The following is a 9,147-nucleotide window of genomic DNA, read 5'->3' as shown; positions in this document are numbered from 1 at the left end:
AAATGACTCATGGGCAAAAATCTCTCTTCCATAACTTTATTCCTAAGAAGTTAGTAATAAAATTATATAAAATGACATTCACTGAAACACTGTTGTGATTATGAGAATTTAGAAATAGCATATAGTTCAACAATAGCTTAGCTTAATAAATTTTAAAACAGCTTCATAGTAACGCTGTATGGTAGCAGGCATTTTAATGAAAATATGAAAATGTTTCTGATATTTAGCTCAGTGAAGTTATAATTTATAACTTCAATATGCAGTATCATTTCTATTTTCTAAATTATGATCCTATGCATCTAGACAAGGATCCCATATATATACATCTTTCTATACTTAGGTTCACATTGTTTTTTTCTGTTAGAGTAACTTATTGACATGTGTTTAAATAAAATGTGTTTACTGGGAGGGGGAAGAATCAGTTCCTAGATTTTTAGAAGCTTATTTGGTAAGGGATTAAGTGAATAGATATCTCTGAAAAATCCCCTGGACCTCCTTTCTTTTCCTATAAAGAAATGTAGTGATCACTAAGCTATTTGGTTAAGCAAAATTACTTTCTTGTTTTTTATCCATTGAAGAGCCATTATATACCCCAAATCAATCAGAGTAGAAATCACCACATAGGGTTCTTTAGTTCTCTGTATGCTATACAAATATTGTCATAGCATTTTGCTGAATAACACTACCGGGTGATAAATACATAAAATGATCCCTGAAGTCCAGCAAATAATAGACAGGACACTGGTGAGTGTGCAGAGCTATTGTCTAGGACTACTTTTTGCAAATCAATAAGGCAGAAACACTAATGTTTAATTTCTCTAGAAGAGACAAAAAGATATGCAAATAAAATTGTGTTAAAAATTAAACTTTCACGGGGCGCCTGGGTGGCTCAGTGGGTTAGGGCCTCTGCCTTTGGCTCGGGTCATAATCTCAGGGTCCTGGGATCCAGCCCCGCATCGGGCTCTCTGCTCGACAGGGAAGCCTGCTTCCTCCTCTCTCTCTCTGCCTGCCTCTGCCTACTTGTGATCTCTGTCTGTCAAATAAATAAATAAAATCTTAAAAAAAAAATTAAACTTTCACAAAGAAAACAAGAAATATATTCTACAACACCAAAATTAAACTATTGTTCTAGCTATATATAGTGATGTTATATTTATTCACCACCATCATGACATTTTTGTAAGTAGACTAAATTATTTATTTATTCTTTAATAAACAAACTTTCTTCAGTAATTGGTACCTGATCCTAACTACTTTTTAGTATATTTTGAGACAACAAAATAGCAGACTAGGACAGGCTTGGTTATAATATTTTGAGGCATTGTTTCATGGAGACTATAGGGTTTGACCTTTGTGAGATCACAGAATCATTAAGTTTGACTAAACAAATGTGCTCAGAATTTCTCTCTTCTCTCCTTTGTCTTGCCTCCAATGAAAAAACAGTTCAACCTTTCATTATTTAAAAAGTTTACTTCTAAGCTATTTAAAGACAAGAGATGAAAAGAATTGTTATTAATCTGATCCATAATTTTAGGCGTAGCAAGGGGTCGAGAGCTGGGAATCAAGTGTAAAGATTTATAATACAAATGTAAAGATTTATAGTACAAGAATAACTTAACCTGCTCCATGCCCCTCTCCACTCCATACACACACACACACACACACACACACACACACACGTGTTAAGCTATTCACCAGTGAGCTTCTGGGAACAAGAGATATTTATATACTCAGTTTCTAAGCAGACCATAAAAATGGAGAAAAGGGTAAAGGTCATTGTTTCACAGCTGGAAGCAGAGAAAGAAAATCCCTAAAAACCAGTTTCTCCTAGTGCTTTCTGTGCTTATGAGACAGGAAATAGGAGGACTGAGTGTCCAGAATGACTTTAGACTTCTGGCTTGGGAAATATTGGTGCAGCGCCATAATATCTCTCGCAAGGAAGGGATGCAGATCTTGTTATATAGGTATTAAATCATGAGCAAGTGATTATATGTTAAACTGACATATTTAGGTCCAGTTTCTTGTTCTGTAAATAATGATCTTAAAAGTTATCTTGCTGTTCTATGAACTAAAAGGATAAACAAACTGAAAAATCAACTGTTCCTTGATCCCTAAAGAGGGGAGGGCACAGGGTAAACCACTGCCCCCATAGAGAACACAAGGAATCTCAGGATACTGAGATGAAACTACGATGAGAACCTCAGTGGGAAGGGAGAGGAAGGAAACTGGAACTATAACTGAAGAATTGCTGGAGACTCGATGTGCACAAGTCTGAGAGTTAAAAGCTCCCAGGGAACCCAGTCATCAGAAGGGCCTCCACAACTCTGTCAAGGTTCACTTCAGTGAATTCTATCAGGTTTTCACAGTAAATACCAGAGAAAAATTATCTGGGACTTCTTTGAGGGGAATAGAGGGAGGCAGGAACCATTTTTAAATACTCCAGGAAACTTGCTAACTAAAACTTTAGGAAAAAAAGGAAAAGAAACAGGAATGACAGACTCTCCCCATATTAATGTCGCACACCAACCCACAGATCCACAAATCTCAGAGAAAATTAATTAGGATAAATGACAAAAACAAAAACAAAAACAGACAAACAAAACACCTATACCCAGGCATATCATTTTCAAACTACAGAAAATCAAAGATAAAGAAAAAAATCCTGAATGATGTCCTAGGAAACAAAAAAGCACCTCACCTAAAGGGGAACAAAGATAAAATTACATCCAACCTCTCAAAAACCATGCAAGAACAGAATAGAGTGAAATTTTTAAATGTTTAAAGGAGAAAAAACAAAACAAAACAAATAAAAAAACCCACCCACCAAGCTAGAATTCTGTACCCTATGGAATTAACCTTCAAAGGTGAAGGAGAAATAAACACTTGCTCACACGAACAAAAACTGACAGCAGTTGTGGCCAGGAGATTTGTCTGGCAAGAAACGTTAAACAGTTATTTACACAGGGGGCATGGTTTGGGGGCCTCCTGGGTCTCCACAGGCGTTCTGCTCAGGACTCTGGGGTGCCCTCAGCCAGCCTCCCCTGAGAAGAGGAGCATCCTTGAGACACTGAAGAGGTTGACCAGTTCCACCCAACGAGCACGGAAATGCAAACGCCTCAAGTTGAGGCTGCCCACAGAGGGTTTTTGTCCTGCCGCACGGTACAGCCAGGCTCCCGAGCACTTCCTGACTAAAACCCCTGATGCCAAGTGGTCGCGGGCCTCTTCATCCTGCTCCTCATTTCCGGGTAACGCGGCGTTAAGGACTCTTTCTCCAATGGAAGGAAGGAAGCCTGTGGAGGGATGCTGAAGTTTTTAGGCAGTCAAAGGGCAGCCCTCAGGGACCCAAAACCCTAGAAGACTCTGGCCGGTGGAAGGTGTACTTTTTAGGCCAACAGGCTCTTGGTCCTTTTGAGTCCTGTCACTGGGCTCTGGACCTTTACCCTGGCAGGAGCCTAGATGGTGGAAACTAAGGTGAGAGGATTTCAAGATTACTTCCATCTTGACTTACACATTTAAAAATATTCCTACATAACAAACAAACAAACAAACAAGCAAGCAAACAAAACTAACATTTTCTTCAGGAACTCTGAGCTGTTCCTCCCAGCTATGAGCTGCCCCAGGCATCCACATCCAAGACGACTTTAGTCAAACCCCAATACCTATAAAGAATATCGTGGTGGTGGATTTTGTTTGCACTCCTTTGCTACCAGGCACTTCATTTAAAGATGTGATGCTGCATGATTAGGCTAGAAGAGCATTTTTGGATTTGATGCGTCATACCAGTGTTCCAAACCAAGTTGTTGATTATATCATCTTTGACACAATTATACAAGAAGTAAAAACAAGCAATGTGGTAGAGAGGCTGCCCTTGGAGTTGGCTTCTCTGACAGGAATCCTGCTCATACTAGCTTGCATCTCTGTCAGCCAAGCCAAGGCCATAGGTGTTGGCTTGATTGTTTCTGGCCAGTGGGAGGTGGTGTAGAGTTAATGTTGGACATCTCTATTCATCATTCAAGCAAGGTGAGGAAAATGATTCTTGATCTCAGTAAGGCCAAGACTCTGGGTCAGTCACTGTCTTTAGCCTCTAAATTCAGATTGAATTTCTCAGCATTTGAGCACCCTCTGGTGAGACGATGGGCACTCTGCGTACCAACTGGTCACTGCCTTGGCTTTTTCTGAGTATGTACTTTATTTCCACAGCCTGACCCTAAGGACACAGGGTGAAGGACTCCTTTCCCATGTTGTATCCTAAAATGTACCAAGAAAAGATACAGTTACCGAAGATAATTACGCTCATCCTTTCTGCCTGGAGCAGATGGCCAAACAAAAACCTGTATTCATCAAGCCCTGTGGTATAACGACAGCTGCAAATTCTTTTTTCCTGACCGATGGTGAATCAGCAGTGTTGATTATGGCAGACGAAAAAGCTCTGGCCATGGGTTATAAATGGAGGTCATTTTTTAGGGATTTTGTGTAAGTATCTTAGGATCCAAAAGATCAACTTTTATTCAAACAACATATGCTATTCCAGACATTCTAGAGAAGGCAGAATTAACTGATATTGATGCTTTTGAATTTCAGCAAGTTTTCTCAGGTCAGATTTTGGCTAATTTGAAAGACGTGGATTCTAATGTGTTTGCACAAAAATACATGGTTAGAAAAAACAAGATTGGATTGCCTACTTTAAAGAAGTTTAACAATTGGGGTGTATGGCTGTCCCTGAAATACCTATTTGGAGCCACTGGCTTCAAGATGGTCATGGACATGCCAACAGATTACAGAAGGAAAGAGGCTGGTATTCCTTAGTGACTGCCTATAGAGTTGGAGAGCAGGACCATGCTTTGATAGTGGACGCTTATGCAAAATAATAGTTCAGGAAGAGGTGACCTGGAGTTTCTGTGCGACACTCATACTAGGTAATGCCATTCCAATGCATTACCAAATGATACCTATAAATTCTAGCTCTTCTTAGGAAAACAAAATTTGTGGCCCTCTGTTAAATGTTTTGCAGTTAGGCTGGCTAGTGTTCTGAGCTTTCCAATAATCATGGCTTACTGTTCTTTCAGGGATTACTTAGCTACCAGAATCTCAAACAGTGATAGGCCTAAACATTTGTTTTTGGTCTTTATTTTCGTTGAAGAGTAAGAGTATTTGCAATTTGTGGGACAGGTTAGCTGAGATTTGGAACTATCTTTGTAACATTTGCAAATTATATCCATTCCTATATGTAACCTAAAGATAGATTCTTTTCTATGAAATACAAGCCAGTATACCTAAATTAACTTAATTATGGAAAGATAATTCAGAATCTGAACAAAAAAAAATTTTTTTTAGAGACAATGAAAATAATATAGGTCAGAAACCCAGATCTACATAAAGGAAGAGTATCAAAAAAGGAATGAGTGAGAATAAAATAAAAACTTTTTTCTTATGCTTAATTGATTCAACAGATATATTTTTCAAAATAATAACACCAATAATGTATTCCAGTGTGTATGCTTATGCATATACCATATATGCTCTATATGCTTCTTTATAAGTGAAAAGAATGACAGAAATGATTCAAAGAACAAGAAAAAAGAATTAGGTTTATTTTATAATAGGGTACTCACACTACTGGTGAAGTGGTATACTGTCATTTGAAAGTGGACTTAAATTAACTGTAAATTATTTATTGCAAATCCTCGGGCAAACACAAAAAATATGTGCTATATTCTAAGAAATGAGAAAAAATGGAATTCTATAAAATGCTTATTTAAAACCATAAAGGGAGAAAAAGAGTGGAAGATAAGAATAGAAACAATATAAGAGCATCAAACAAAAAACAATAACAAGTATGGTAGATATGAGCCCAAATATATCAATAATCACTGCAAAACAGTAGTCTAAATGCACCATTTAAATGGTAAAGATTCTTAGAGTGAATAAAAAAAAAAAAAAAACAGAACCCAATTGCATTATGTCAATAAGAAAAATATTTTAAATATAAAGAGGCATACAAATTAAAAGTAAGTGGATGGAGAAAATATACTATGCTAATACATAGCAAAAGAAAGCAGAAATAGCTACATTAATTTCAGACAGCAGATTTCAAAGATAAATTTATTACAGTTAAAGAACGACATTATGTAATTGCAAAGAGGTCAATTCCCCAAGAAGACATAACAATTCTTAATGTGTATATGTCTAACAAGAGAGCATCAAACTGTGGGAGGCAAAAACTAATAGGACTACAAAGAAAAATAGATGAATCCACTATTATAGCTGGAGACTTCCAGAACCCTCTCTCAGAAATGGACAGATCCAGCACCCAGAATATCAGTAAGGGCATAGTTGATCACAGTCCCATTAATCAGCTGATTGTAACTGACATCTATAGACTAAATCCTACAACATCATTATAAACATTCTTTTCAAGCTTCACATTGACCAGTATCAACCACATTTTTGTCCATAAAACACAAATTTAAAATTTAAAAGAAAAGAAATCCTACCACATCTACTCTCAGATCAAAATGGAATTAAAATAGAAATCAATAATAGATAACAGGAAAATCCCACAAAATGTGGAGACTAACTAGCACACTTCTAAATGTAGACATACATCATTGTATTCTGCTTTATTTTATTGAACTTCATAGACAATTCATTTTTTTTTTTACAAAATGAAGGTGTGTGACGACTCTCCATCAAGCAAGTCTATGGGTGTTATTTTTCCAACACCATTTGCTTACTACATGTCTCTCTATCCAATTTACATAATTTTTACAGTATTTTAAACTTTTTCATTATTATTATATTTGTTATGATGATCTGTTTTCAGTGATTATGACTCATTGAAGGTTCAGACAGTTAGCACTTTTTAGCAAAAAAGTATTTTTTAATTAAGGTATGTACATTTTTTTAGACATACTGTTGCTGCACACTTAATAGACTATAATATGGTATAAACACAGCTTTTATATGCACTGGGAAACTAAAAACTTCATTTGGCTCACTTTGTTGTGAGATTTGCTTTATTGCAATGATCTGGAAGTGAACCTGCAATATCAGCCAAGTGTCCCTTTAATATATAGCTCAAAGAAGAAATCTCAAGCAAAATGAAAAAAGTTTTTTTTTTTTCTAAATAAAAATGAATAAAGAATTTATCAGCTTTACTTATTTAGCTTGTGGGATGCAGCTATAGCAGTATTTATAGGGAAATTTATAGCGCTGTATATATAAAAAAAAACAGAAAAAATCTAAAATAATCTGAATCCCCATATTATAAAACTAGAAAGAGAACAGCAAGCTAAATCCAAAGTAAGCAGAAAAAAAGAAATGCTAATAATTAGAACAGAAATCAATGGAATTTAAAACAGGAAATCAGTAGATTAAATTAACAAACCCCAAAACTGTTTCTTTGAAAAATAAAATAAATTGATAAGTCTTTAGCCAGACTAGAAGAAAAAGGAAGCACACAAATTGTAAATATAAGAAAGAAAGAAGGGACATTACTACAGACCCCATAGACATTGAAAGTATAATAAAGGGATACTATGAACAACAACACTACATCTAGAAATTTGGCAACCTAGATGAATGAGCCAATGTCTTTATTTTTTTTTAAGATTTTATTTATTTATTTGAGAAAGAGAGCGATCATGACAAGGGAGAGGGTCAGAGGGAGAAACAGACTCCCCCCGAGCAGAGAGCCTCATGTGGGACTTGGTCCTGGGACTCCAGGATCATGATCTGAGCTGGAGGCAGAAAATTAACCAACTCAGCCACACAGGCTCCTTTGGCCAATCCCTTTAAAGATATATAATTTGCCAAAACTTGCACAAGAAAAATAGACGATCTGAATAGCCCTGTATCTGTTGAAGAAATTGAATTAATATTTAACAACCTTCTAAAATGGAGGCACCAAGCCTACATGGTTTCACTGATGAATTACACCAAAAACTCAAGGAATGGGGCACCTGTGTGACTCAGTAGGTTAAATGTCAGCCTGCAACTCAAGTCATGATCCCAGGGTCCTGGGATCAAGGCCTACACTGAGCTGAGCAGGGAGCCTGTTTCTCCCTCTTCCTCCGCCTGCTGCTTCCTCTGCTTGTGCTCTCTGTGTCTCAAATAAATAAATAATTTTTTTAAAATAAACTTAAGGAACAAGTCATATCAATTCTACACAATGTTTTTTGGAGGATGGAAGTAAAGAGAATACTTCCTAAATCATTCTTTGTGACCAGCATCACCTATAACAAAACCGAACAAAGTTACTACAAGAGAACTACAGACCAATATCTCTTTCGATCAAGACACCTCAACAAAATATTAGCAAGTTGTATCTAACAATGTATATAAATAATTATATGCCACAACCAAGTGGGATTTATCCCAGGTATGCAAGGCAAGTTTACAAATTCAAAAGCCAACTAATTCAATCCGTCAGTGAGCCAATAAAGCAAAATCACATGATCATATCAATAGATGTAGAAGAAGTATTTGCTAAAATTCAACCACCATTTATTTAAAAAACAAAACAAAACAACAATAACAACAACAAAAAATTCTTGGTAAACTAGAAATAGAGCCAAACATCCTCAGCTTAGTAAGGAGTATCTACAAAAACACTGCAGCTGGGATGCCTGGGTGGCTCAGTCAGTTAAGCGACTGCCTTTGGCTCAAGTCATGATCCCAGGGTCCTGGGATGGAGTCCCACATCGGGTTTCTTGCTCCACAGGGAGCCTGCTTCTCCCTCTGCCTCTGCCTGCCACTCTACCTGCCTGTACTCTCTCTCTCTGACAAATAAATAAATAAAATCTTAAAAAAAAACACTGCAGCTAACATCATACTTAATGAAAAATTCAAAAATGTACCACTAAGGTCAGAACAAGGTAAGGATGTCTCCTTTCACCTTTCTTTTAAAATCTTATTCTGGAAGTTCTAGCTAATTCAGTAAGACAGGAAAAGGAAATACAGGATATACAGATTAGAAAGGAAAAAATGAAATTATTTTTGTAGATGACATGGTAATCTGGTAAAAAATCTGAAATAATTGGCAAAAAATTCCTAAAACTAAAAAGTGATTATAATAATGTTGGAGAGTAGACATTACTATACAAAAGGCAATTACTTTCCTATCTATCAGCAAGTAGATACATAGTA

General features: G+C 36.4%; 1 pseudogene; it reads left to right on the top strand.

The window, feature by feature from the left end:
- Positions 1–3,456: 3,456 nt before the first annotated feature.
- On the top strand, positions 3,457–4,868 carry LOC116865711 (annotated as a pseudogene).
- Positions 4,869–9,147: the final 4,279 nt, after the last annotated feature.

Source organism: Lontra canadensis, unplaced genomic scaffold (genome assembly GCF_010015895.1).
Source record: "Lontra canadensis isolate GAN:19392208 unplaced genomic scaffold, GSC_riverotter_1.0 scaffold1, whole genome shotgun sequence".
NCBI classification, from domain to species: Eukaryota; Metazoa; Chordata; class Mammalia; order Carnivora; family Mustelidae; genus Lontra; species Lontra canadensis.
Note: the sequence above shows the minus strand (reverse complement) of the source record. Positions and strands in the feature narration are given on the sequence as shown.